Source organism: Myxocyprinus asiaticus, chromosome 38 (assembly GCF_019703515.2).
Source record: "Myxocyprinus asiaticus isolate MX2 ecotype Aquarium Trade chromosome 38, UBuf_Myxa_2, whole genome shotgun sequence".
Lineage (NCBI taxonomy): Eukaryota > Metazoa > Chordata > Actinopteri > Cypriniformes > Catostomidae > Myxocyprinus > Myxocyprinus asiaticus.
This window is the reverse complement of record NC_059381.1, coordinates 22,046,306-22,059,658: the sequence shown is the minus strand read 5'-3', so window position 1 is coordinate 22,059,658 and position 13,353 is coordinate 22,046,306. Positions and strand designations below refer to the sequence as shown.

Genomic DNA, 13,353 nt, shown 5'->3' with positions numbered 1-13,353 from the left:
ACTTAAGCTTGCGATGCTTTTGGGAAATGCAGCCCTGGCCATTCTCCATTGTCCTCTCTCATTGACAAGGCATTTCTGTCCACAGAACTGCCACTCACTATGATTTTTTAGGTGATTTTATGCATTTCACTGCTGCCACACAATTTGCTGATTATATAATCGCATGAATAAGTGGATGTACAGGTGTACCAAATAAAATGCTTAGAGAGTTTGTGTGTGTATATACAATTGAAGTCAGAAGTTTACATACACCTATAAACTCAGTTTTTACAATTCCTGACATTTAATTGTAGAAAACATTCCCTGTCTTAGGTCAGTTAGGATCACTATTTTAAGAATGTGAAATGTCAGAATAATAGTAGAGAGAATTATTTATTCCAGCTTTTATTTCTTTCATCACATTCCCAGTGGGACAGAAGTTTACATACACTTTTTGTTAGTATTTGGTAGCATCGCCTTTAAATTGTTTAACTTGGGTCAAGCGTTTTGGGTAGCCTTCCACAAGCTTCTCACAATAAGTTGCTGGAATTTTGGCCCATTCCTCCAGACAGAACTGGTGTAACTGAGTCAGGTTTGTAGGCCTCCTTGATCACACATGCTTTTTCAGTTCTGCCCACAAATCGGATTGAGGTCAGGGCTTTGTGATGGCCACTCCAATACCTTGACTTTGTTGTCCTTCAGCCATTTTGCCACAACTTTGGAGGTATGCTTGGGGTCATTGTCCATTGGAAGACCCATTTGCGACCGAGTGTTAACTTCCTGGCTGATGTCTTGAGATGTTGCTTCAATATATCCACATAATTTTCCTTCCTCATGATGCAATCTATTTTGTGAAGTGCACCAGTCCCTCCTGCAGCAAAGCACCCCCACAACAGGATGCTGCCACCCCCATGCTTCACGGTTGGGATGGTGTTCTTCGGCTTGCAAGCCTCACCCTTTTTCCTCTAAACATAACAATGGTAATTATGGCCAAAAAGTTACATTTTTGTTTCATTAGACCAGAGGACTTTTCTCCAAAAAGTAAGATCTTTGTCCCCATGTGCACTTGCAAACTGTAGTCTGGCTTTTTTATGGCAGTTTTGGAGCAGTGGGTTCTTCCTTGCTGAGCAGCCTTTCAGTTTATGTCTATAGGACTTGTTTTACTGTGGATATATATACTTGTCTACTGGTTTCCACCATCTTCACAAGGTCCTTTGCTGTTGTTCTGGGATTGATTTTCTCTTTTTGCACCAAACTACATTAATCTCTAGGAGACAGAATGTGTCTCCTTCCTGAGTGGTATGATGGCTGTGTGGTCCCATGGTGCTTATACTTGCATACTATTGTTAGTACAGATGAACGTGGTACCTTCAGGCATTTGGAAATTGCTCCCAAGGATGAACCAGACTAGTGGAGGTCCACAATATTTTTTATTTTTATTTTATTTATTTTTTTCCTCTGAGGTCTTGGCTGATTTCTTTTGATTTTCCCATGATGTCAAGCAAAGAGGCAGTGAGTTTGAAGGTAGGCCTTAAAATACATCCACAGGCACACCTCCAATTCAGTACACCTCCTATCAGAAGCTAATTGTCTAAAGGCTTGACATCATTTTCTGGAATTTTCCAAGCTGCTTAAAGGCACAGTTAACTTAGTGTATGTAAATTTCTGACCCACTGGAATTGTGATATAGTCAATTAAAAGTGAAACAATCTGTCTGTAAACAATTGTTGCAAAAATGACTCATGTCATACACAAAGTAGATGCCAAAACTATAGTTTGCTAATATTAAATCTGTGGAGTGGTTAAAAAAATAGTTTTAATGACTTCAATATAAGTGTGTGTGTGTGTATGTATGTATGTGTATATATATATGTATTTATAAGAAATATTTAGCCAGCCTTTATTTAGGCTAAAAGAGATTCAGTAAAACTGCAGTTATTGTTCAGTGTGTCATTAATGAATCTGTAATCACCAATGAAGGGGGTCGGAGGGCACAACATCGAAAAAAAAAATGTTTCATGCACTTTCGATGTACACGTGTCTTTCCCCCCCAAGTTTTAGCCAACATAATTTGCATTTCTGTGCTACGTCAGCTACAATTTGATGAATTGTAGCCCGGTCCTGTCTTCCTCTGCCTGGCAGGGAGACTCGGGCAAGCCACGCGCTGTATTGGAAAATGTCCCAGTCCCTCTTTCTGCAGTCCACGCTGCTGAAAAATGCCACTTTTCGCACCCTGTCTCGGCGTTCTGCACAATCGAAAAGAAGATACCAGAAAGAAAGTGTTCATTTACATAGGCAATTACCTTTGCCCGTTACTCCGCCCGTCTCCCCATCCTCGTGTCTTGTGTGTGATGCTGATGCGAACGAATAGTTAACATCTTCTCATTCACTCCCTCTGGCTCATCACGTCCATGTGTGGCGCCGACTACTCTCCTAATACGTTTGCTTTTTTTTTTTTCCCCCTTTTTCTTTAAAAAAACCCCCCCGCATATAATGTAGTTTCCTTTCTCTTATGAAAGCCCTGTCTTTATTTTAAAAATGCAATTGCTAGGATTAGGCATTTTTAGATTTCTATTTACAGTGTTTGGAATTGTGTACGAGCTGCAGTTGTTGTTGCCAAACATCTTGAAGATCTTTCGTCAATCACTTTTAAAATTTCGTTCGAATTAAACGTAAAAGAACGTGCTCTAGGGTTTAAGTCGCTTTTACTAATGGAGGAAGATTTGTTTTTGTGAAAATTTTGAATGTAAGACGTTCTGTTGTCTCGTCTCGAGCTTTAAGCATTTTCTCTCTGCGAGATACTTTTTTTTTAAGTCAGTCACGCTTCGAGTCCACTACTTGACTGAATCCTGCATTTTTATGTTAGTTTTGTATTTTACTGTATGAACTGTGAAATCAAGGGAAGCACCGCTCTACAGTTCGCGCGCATCACAGCTGCTTCACTGAGAATTGAGCCGCGCGCACCGAGCTGATTCACTGTGAATTCCGAAGATCAAGTCAAGAACGAGTGTCCACCGGAATCCCGACACCGTCTTTGTAAGTACAACGAAATAACTCACCACATTACAATACAACGCACGCACTATTATTTTTTCATTTTAACCAGACGGTTTAATGGATACTAACAAGGCGAATTGAAAGCAACAAATGACTAAATAGACTGCAGCATCCATGTTTTCAGGTTACTTGGTGTCAGAATTATATATTCAGAAACACCACTGAAACGACAGTATCTGTAGTCTTATCTCACTGTCTGCAGCCTCTGCCTCCCACGTTCAAGTATATTCAAAATTTGTTCAAGACTAGTTACATTTGTATTCCATAAAATAAATAAACGAGAAATAGACATTTCTTGCTCAAGACTATACATTATCTTTCCAGGAACAAAGTTCTTGTCAAACATCTTACAGCCTATAGCAGAGCTACCCAACAAGATGAACATCTGGGTAGGGTTGCACCAGCTGTGTGTAAGTTCTCACGTAAATCGGGACGTAAAGTTCACACTAAGGGCTTAGTAACTACTAGTTAGTTTGTAACTGAGTCAGTGCTTAATTTGGTTGCACCACCTGTTCTTAAGGCAAGACTTAACTAGTAGGTTGTAAGCTCTCCGTAAAGTAATGCGTAGTCGCATATTATGATATTTACCTGTATTGATCCAATAAGCAGCCTTCAGATTTATACACTGAAGTGTTAAAAAGCCCATTTCAGTTTGATCTTGTTATGGTTGATGTTCAAACCTTGTTTGCTCATGTAACTGTGAGCTGTAATAAATTATATCCCCATTAAAATATATGTAATAAAAGTAGATTTGATAAATAGTACATTTGCCCTGTGTAAAAAAAACAAAACAATATATAGGAACTATATCTAAAATAAATAAGGGGTTATAAATACTAATACAACAGGCTGGAAAAATAGACATTTATTCATTTTAATATTCTATATATATTTTGAATGTGTTGAAACTTGACAGCGGTCGACGCACCCTGAAAACGGCACCGTTAGATCGGTTTCATGCTGAAGAGCCGCTTAAAAGTACGTTATTTTTCTCTCTCGTGAATGTAAACGAGTGTAAATGTCAACACCATCATGTATGTCGAAAGGACTGAAGCCTGTCACGCAAAACATGTGCTCATTAATGTCATAAAATATCAGTCTGTTTTTTAATCCATCCGTTACACCTGGTCTGTGTCTTCCGTAAATATTTAGTTTATACGTAGGGTTACGCTTTACCGAAGTTTAATGGTGCAACGCTCAAATATTTAGTACTGCGTAAATTGTGACTTGGTGCCCATTTTCGCCACAACTAGGCTAAGTTGTAATGTAGGTATAGCTGGTGCAACTGGCCCCTGTTAAACACATGCATACATCTGTCTCTCAGAGCAGGTAAGTCTGAACTCACTCTTTTACTAGAATGCTTAAGTTTGATGTAGTTTAATCATTTTCATTCAAATGATCAATGCACTTGATATACATTTTGCACTGGCCACACATGTGTAGTAGTAAGTGCCACATAGTTTTCATACTGGCTGTGAGCACTTTGCAGGCACAGTTCTCATGGAAACGCTCTCCTTCTCCCTCTATAGAGGCAGCCCACCTGTTTTAGATAAACATAGATTATTTTGATATGGCAATGTTATTTAGATGAAACCATCACCTTTTAGATGCTTTGGTTTAGACAATAACTATCCCCATGAGGAGCATCAGGTCTGCATAAAAGTGCTACATGCAAATGTATTTCTTTCTCTACATGGTGCAGGTATTTATTTTTCACTCGCAGTGTTTATATAATGCATAAGAGAACCCTTTTCCTCATTTTTGGAAATAAATGTGCTGTTTTTTATTTTTGATAATCATTCAACTTAAAGTTGAAGTATGTAACTTTATCAGTATTGAAATACTTTCTTTTATTATGCAGAGACAACTATAAGCAAGCCATTTATAGGTTAATTTTCTCGACAATTGTAAACACTGTGTCTCTGTGGTGCTATAAAAATTATTTTGATTGTTTTGAGCGACCCGCTTATACCCTGACTGTTTGAACAACAGCAGATGAGGGGCGTATTCAGAGAGCTGTTTTGAAAACGTTATTTATTTTTGTGATAGAGCGCAACAGTGCTGGCCCACTTTTTCAGTCGTCTGGGTTCCAGAAGTATTTTTCCCATTCATTTCTTCCACAGATCTGAAAAAAAAAAAAAAATCCTCCATTTTAAATATTTGTAAAGATTGAACAAAACCAACCAGCTCCGAGGTGAATCGCAACATTACAGACTTTGTTTTAAGGCAAAGAATGATTTGAAAATCTGACAAAAAGACAAAGGTGCAAGTCTGTGTACTTACCGTCTTTCATGAGGGCACAAACTACAATCTCATGAAGCACTGCGAATGAAGTAATCGAATATAAAACTATGGAAATATAAAAAACTATTGATTTTTGGTTGTTGATTATTAGTATAGAAACAACATAGTTTACGTTTATTGCAAAACATTCCGATAAACACAAATATATAAGTAGTTTGAGAGTGCAGGGAGATGCACTCGTTTGCGTCATTCAGAGTGCATCATGGTAGTGGGCGGTCGCTTCTGGGCTGATTTTGCAGGATTTTGTTGGCCGCGGTTCTCTGATTGGTGAACCTTTTTCTGCTGGATCATGGGTAATGCAGCCGTTCAACAGGAATTCCACTATAAAAGATGATTTTTAAATCATGAAGTTGAAATAACGCAGGCAGATGGCTTCAACAGAAGCATATATAATCGCTAAACAACCTCAGAGCTCATGGTAGGTCTGTTTTTAAAGGTTTATAAGTTAGAGTTCAATTAGTCTATGTAAGAAATTAATGGGATTTTTACTTCCAGAACCAGACTGTTGCACTCTATTCTATTCGGTGGCGCTAGTGTCACGGAAATTACGTACTTCAGCTATAACATTCAACCAAAATGAAAAAAATAAAAAATAAATGGTTTTCAACTGGTTTTTCTTCACTGCAAGCGGATACCAAGATAGGAGATATTATTTACTTTGGATATCAAGTGGCGACCCAGCACAAAATCAGAATTGTTAATCGTTCAGAATTTAACAAAAATGTCCTTAGCATCAATTATTACAATTTATGAATACCATGAACTCCATTTACCCAATAATATGCAAATGTATTAACATGATATATAAACTAAAAGTTTAGAAATAGGAATTTATAGAAAAATTGACAATTTTGGTTTCAAAATGTTTCTTAAATTTGTGGTCAGCACAAACCATGTTTATCCTTGCTGCAAGTGAACCTATATTTAACATAGAATTGTATTTTTTTTTTTTTTCATGCAAATTTTCTGTGTCCATGTTTGCATATACCTAATTTTGCTAGCTTCTACCATGTGACATTTGAATTTGTGACAAAATACTGTTGAGTTTCATTGGGCACATGAAGTCAACGAAAAATATGGAAGCGTATTCTCCTTTTTATTTAAAAGTTAATAAGCCCATTTATTTTACTATCCTATATGTACAATTATATGGTTAGTTGCATTTTATTATTTGCATTTAGCATTGTTTTTTCCCTCCTATCCACAACCCTAACAGAAGACAAATATGTCGCAGCCTACTTGCTGAGAACCCCTGTAATACAGTGCATTCAGAAAGTATTCAGACCCCTTAATTTTTTTCATATTATGTTGCAGCCTTATGCTAAAATGCTTTAATTTTTTTTCTCACATCAATCTGCACTCCATACCCCATAATGACAAAGCAAAAAACAGATTTTTGATAACTTTGCAAATTTATTTAAAAGAAAAAACAAATATCACATTGACATAAGTATTTATGTATTGACATAAGACATTCAGACCCTTAACTCAGTACTTAGTTGAAGCACCTTTGGCAGCAATTACAGCCTCAAGTCTTTTTGGGTATGATGCGACAAGCTTTGCACACCTGGATATGGGGATTTTCTGCCATTCTTCTCTGCAGATCCTCTCAAGCTCTGTCAGGTTGGATGGGGACCGTCGGTGGACAGCCATTTTCAGGTCTCTTCAGAGATGTTCAATTGGGGTCATGTCCGGGCACTGGCTGGGCTACTCAAGGACATTCATAGAGTTGTCCCTAAGCCACACTTGCGTTGTCTTAGCTGTGTGCTTAGGGTCATTGTCCTGTTGTAAGGTGATCCTTCAGCCCAGTCTGAGGTCCTAAGCACTCTGGACCAGATTTTCATTAAGGATATCTCTGTATTTTGCTGCGTTCAGCTTTGCTTCAACTCTGACCAGTCCCCCAGTCCATTCAGGTGTAAAACACCCACACAGCATGATGCTACCACCACCATGCTTCACCGTTGGGATGGTACTGCGCAGGTGATGAGCGGTGCCTGGTTTCCTCCAGACATGAAACTTGGAATTGAGGCCAAACGGTTCAATCTTCAATTCATCAGACCAGAGAATCTTGTTTCTCACAGTCTGAGAGTCCTTTAGGTGCTTTTTTTTGTGTGTCTTGCACTGATGAGAGGCTTCTGTCTGCCCACTCTGCCATAAAGCCCAGATCAGTGGAGTGTTGCAGTGATGGTTGTCCTTCTGCAAGTTTCTCCCATCTCCACACATGATCTCTGGAGCAGAGTGACCACCGGGTTCTTGGTCACCTCTCTTACCAAGGCCCTTCTCCCCCAATGCACAGTTTGGCCAGCGGCCAGCTCTAGGAAAAGTCCTGGTTGTTCTAAACTTCCATTAAAGAATTATGGAGGCCACTTTTTTTGTAGCATTCCCCAGATCTGTGCCTCACACAATCCTGTCTCTGAGCTCTGGAGGCAGTTCCTTTGACTCATGGCTTGGCTTTTGCTCTGATATGCATTTTCAGCTGTGAGACCTTATATAGACAGGTGTGTGCCTTTCCAAATCATGTCAAATCCATTGAAGTTGCACAGTTGTTGGACTCCAATCAAAGTGTAGAAACATCTCAAAGATGATCCAGAGAAATAGGATGCACCTGAGCTAAATTTCAAGTGTTATTGCAAAGGGTCTGAATACTTATGTCAGTGTGATATTTCAGTTTTTTCTTTTTAATACATTTGCAAAGTTATCAAAAATCTGGTTTTGCTTTGTCATAATGGGGTATGGAGTGTGTATTGATGTGGAAAAAAATAATAATTTAAAGCATTTTAGCATAAGGCTGCAAAATAATGTGAAAAAATGAAGGGGTCTGAATAGTTTCTGAAAGCACTGTAGATGACTGTTTTGACAAAAAGGGCAAGATGCATTTGTGAGAGTGAGACCTGCATACTGCTCAAATTATAATGCAACAAACAGATTGCAGTTAAATTATCTTTCTGTAGATTGAATTTCAGACCAATTTTCTCCAATTTATATGAAACTTTTGACCAAGTGATTGGATCTCATGCTCACTGCAGGTAGGTTTTAGGCACAGCAAGTACATTGAATGAAAGAGAATATTCATTCACTGATTAGAGGTATTCATTGAAGCTAGTACTTTACATCATGGTGTGTCATGAGCAAAGTAAGTGGTACAGGCAGTATGCTATTGTTATTGCCACCTATATCAGGCTTGTCTTGGTATTGTTTCCACAGTTCATAGACTGGTCTAAGAAAAGCTCATGCTCTCTAGTTGTAAACTTTCATGTGAACTCCTGTTGTCAGAGCCCTTGGTATGCTGACGTTACTTCCTATCCTCTAATGCTTGGAACCATTACTCACAGTTTGAGCTAATCTTAATGTTTCTGGCGAACTGAAAATAATCCCACTCTTGCTAAAGGCGGAATTCAAAGCGGAAAGCAGTTTGATTTAGCTTCTGTTCCTTTTTGATGATCTGGCATGTCTGAACATTTGTAATGCCTCTTGCTCCAAAATGTTCAGAAGATGCATATTTTGTTGGCCAAGATTTAGAAGCTCATTGTGCAGAATTAGTTCTAAACATAACTAAGTTCCATCGGCTTTTAAATACTGTGTCTGCGAGTTCTGTCCAGAGCCCTGTGTAGCACAGTATATGTGAATTATGTTAAGTGTGTTTGTGTGTGTAATTGTTTGCCTGTATGTGCAAGAATATTGGATGTTTAAATTGACAATTTTGGTTTCAAAATGTTTCTTCAATTTGTAGTCAGCACAAACCATGTTTATACTTGCTGCAAGGGAACCTATATTTAACATAGAATTGTATATTTTTTTCATGCAACCTTTCCATGTCCATGTTTGCATATACCTAATTTTGCTAGCTTCTACCATGTGACATTTGAATTTGTGCTAAAATATTGTTGTTTCATTGGGCACATGACATCAACAACAAAAAATATGGAAACGTTTTCTCTTTTTATTTAAAAGTTAATAAGCCCATTTATTTTACACAGGCCATAGGCCTAATGAAAATATATAATCAAACATCAAATATATTATAAATCAAGAGGAGTATTGAGAGGGGGCCTGGGTAGCTCAGCGAGCAAAGACGCTGACTACCACCACTGGAGTTGCGAGTTCGAATCCAGGGCGTGCTGAGTGACTCCAGTCAGGTCTCCTAAGCAACCAAATTGGCCCGGTTGCTAGGGAGGGCAGAGTCACAGGGGGTAACTTCCTCGTGGTCGCAATAATGTGGTTCTCGCTCTCAGTGGGGCGCGTGGTGAATTGTGCATGGATACCGCGGAGAATAGCGTGAAGCCTCCACACGCGCTATGTCTCTCTGCAGTAACGCGCTCAACAAGCCATGTGATAAGATGTGCGGATTGACGGTCTCTGAGGTGGAGGCAACTGATATTCGTCCTCCGCCACCCGGATTGAGGTGAGTCACTACGCCACCACAAGGACTTAGTGCGCATTGGGAACTGGGCATTCAAAATTGGGGAGAAAAGGGGAGAAAAAAATAAAATAAAGAGTATTGAGCAAGCTTTCCCTGTTGAATTTCCCTCACAATGTTAACTGTCTTAAGGAAAGTGATTTGCTGTATAATGTCTTAATTTGACTGTACATTCCATACTTTTTGTTTCTTAATCCAGTGTATTTAAATTAGTCTCCAAATTAAATGCGTAAAATTTAGAGTTTATTCAGTCGAGTCCAGATTAGAATCATTTTTTTTATTTTTATTATTGGATGTTTTTTGTATAGTAACAGATTTTTTTTTCAAATGAGAGCTACTGATGTTTTAACCTTGTAGCTTTACAATGGTTTTCTTAAAGTCTCAGAATGTACATTTGAAAGTGTGTTACTTTTGTATTCTGTGCATTTGTGTATAACTTTCATTTTACAAGCTTTACTGTGTAATGTCTTATAACCACTTAAAAATGGATGTTTATAAGACATTGCTTTTGTCATTTTACTTAAACATACTTGGAGATAAAATTTGATGTTGGTCATGGTATAATGTGTTATACTCTAAGGCATTACTGTCACAGTGTGAACCCCTTTTTGTCGTCTTTCTGTATCCAAGGACTCTTAGTTTGAAATGTATTTTTGTCTTCCTCGTCAAGCCTGTGTTCCTGATTTCATCCCTCATTGTTTCCAGCTGTCTCATTTAGTCATTAGTCTTCATGTGTATATATAGCCCTCATGTTTCCCTTAGTCTTTGTCGGTTCTTATTCGTTTGTAAGCATGTTAGTGTATGAATGTTATATACAAAGTTCGCCAGCAAACTGCTGTTACGTTTGATTTCCCTTTTGCTCAAGTGCTTTATTTTCATCATTGTTTCTTCTTCATCTTCTGAGTTCCATAGTAAATAGTTCTGCATTTGGATCCACACTCTCTCGTCTCGTCCTTCCCAGTAGCGTGACAATAACTATAAATGGATAAGTATTATAATGATTTGTAATTGTTGTTACAATTATTTATGGGAAGTTATAACAAAATATAAAGCATATTATGAGGAATTACAAATGCATTATAATGCATTTATAATGACTTTACAATGCATTATAAATATAGGCATCAGAGAAAGTGTTATCCAACAAATGCAAATTTTGTTGCTTCCTCATTGTACACTATTCAGGAGTGTATTATATCGTGTTTCCTGCAGTGATCAAAAGAGATTTCCGAAGACCTCACAAAAAGAGTTTGTACTAATTAGGCTGTGAAGTATAAACAAAATGCTAAAATACTGTGGTCAGGGAGATAATGTGCAACAGAAGGTAACTGAACAGCAATTGTAAAAACATAGTGTAAAATTGCTCAAAAAACAATGCTGAAGAAAGTCACAAAAACACTGTAGGAAAAAAGGAATAAACTCATGTTTCTACTGACATTGTAACAATCTTTTGTCTTTTACTAAAGAATGAAGGAGCTGCATCTCTTGCTTTGGTTTTTCTTGCTATTCATGTATCTGCCATAACACAGAGACATAGAAAAGTGCCATGGGAGAATTTCAATTAGGAAACCACAGCTCTATAAAAGAATATTATCACCTGTTTTAAGTTTGGCAAAATGTTAAGATGAAAACTAGGCAATTTTACAGAGAAATTACTGGATCTATCCATTCCTAAACACAATGTGGTTGATATTAACCCTTTAAGCTCGGATTCGAAATAAATAATTATCAAAATATTAATAACTACAGTCTTTACCAACACAAAATATGTATAATTTCAAATCTAAGAGACTGTACTTCACAATGCATGTAGGCATTATGACTAAAACCGAACAAGTGCTTTGAAATTTGCAGACAAATCAGAAGTGTTCCTTTTTGACAATTTTATTAATAATTTTGCACTGTACATATTATTGTAATCAGTAAAAACATCAAAATGATCAAATAGCCATGTGTTGTTTGTCATTGGAAAGCTCTCAAAGAGTAGAATACAAGCAGCCTATTTGCTTTACTCACAGACAAAAATATATAGCGAGTAATAGCTAAGTGCATGTCTTTGACACATTACATGTAATCTGGTGTTACTTATAAGCCGCATTTTCGCTTATAACCTCACAAAAAATAAACAGACCATAAAATCTCACAGACCGTTACTTAGGGGAGGGGATTCCCGATAAAACAAACCCACACACGATGTAATCAGATGCATAGATCATTAGATAATACACACAAAGCACAATGTGCACACATCACATAATGTGCTGTCTGGCCAAAAACACGTTTGCTTTCCTGGAGTACGTTGTCCAGCATCATGGAATGCTAAACCAATCGTATTAGGATGCAGATCGCAGCAACCAGAGGTGGAAGTCATCCAAATATGGGCAGAGAGGATTGTTCACTCTAATTACATATGGCCACCAGGAGATGGTGTCAAGTACATGACATGACAATGATGGCTCAAATGAAACAGAATGGATCTCGTTGCCTGCATGCTTAAGATAGAGAGCATACCTTTAGTCATTGTTGTATTTGCATGTGTAATTAGTTCCTATGTACAATTATTATGTTTTGTGTGTTTGGAGAGTCTAGGAGATGTTTTAGGACACTAGGATAAATTATTTTTGTGATGCTATAACGTTTGATTGCTTTATTGCATCAACACAAAAGTTTACTCAGTTAAAGGTAACATGATTGGGATCAAAACAAAAGCAGTTTTTCAGAGCCAAATTGATTAATGTAAGTCTATCATTAATTAATAAGAAAGGCATAATGTAGAGTCAGCTAGTCATTATTGCAATATAAACCCTAAGATGGTGATCAGGGCCTCACTACAAATCGTAGGGGCTTGTGTCACCCTGAAGAGGTTTATTTCATCCTGTTCATTGCATGGCTACTTACTAAATAAATAAATGGCCATGAAACATTGATTTGAGTTGAAATAATTTTATTATAATTATTATATTAAATTATAATTATATGAGAAGAACGTGATTGCAGAGCGATGCGAGAGACATATTACTAGCACAGCTACTGTGTGCAGAAAAAACTTTTGCCTGGGACAGTTGTCAATAATAAAGTTTGGCCATCATTATACATACTTATTTGACTGCAGAATGCTGCAGTTAATCAATATGATAAAGGTGCACAAGATTTCTCTTGCCACTATATTTATGATTTTATAGTGTTTGTATATTCTCTGCCCAGCAAATCTTTAATTGATTCACTACTCTGATTAGGCTTATGCAAACCATTAAAACCTCAGTCAGTATTACTAAGTGTTGTTTCTAAGTGTCTAGGCTAATGCAGCAAGATAAGTCTGCCTTTGATCTACCTCTTTGTTTTCATGTTGCAAGCACTCATCCAGGAACTTTAATATAGATTTAATATCTGAATGTTGTTTTGCTAGTAGCTTTTGTGATGCAGAAAATGGGGTTGTCTCTCTACAGACACCCTGATGATGACTCTTCTGGGTTTCCACTAATTATCTGCATTTTATAGTTGTCTCATGAGGCTCTCTTTTTTCTCTCTCTATCCCTTTCTTATTTTCCCCTCTTTCTTTCATTCCTTATGCCTTCCTTAATGCCAAAGCTGGGTAA

General features: G+C 37.5%; 1 protein-coding gene across 1 annotated transcript in view; it reads left to right on the top strand.

Annotated features, from left to right (window-relative positions):
• The first annotated feature begins 2,514 nt into the window (after positions 1-2,514).
• The window catches only part of LOC127429063 (sodium/calcium exchanger 1-like), a 103,283-nt gene continuing 92,444 nt past the window's right edge, over positions 2,515-13,353 (top strand). Inside the window, exon 1 of the mRNA XM_051677823.1 lies at positions 2,515-3,015. The gene's annotated coding sequence lies outside the window, so the exon portion shown is untranslated. The remainder of the gene's footprint in view (positions 3,016-13,353) is intronic.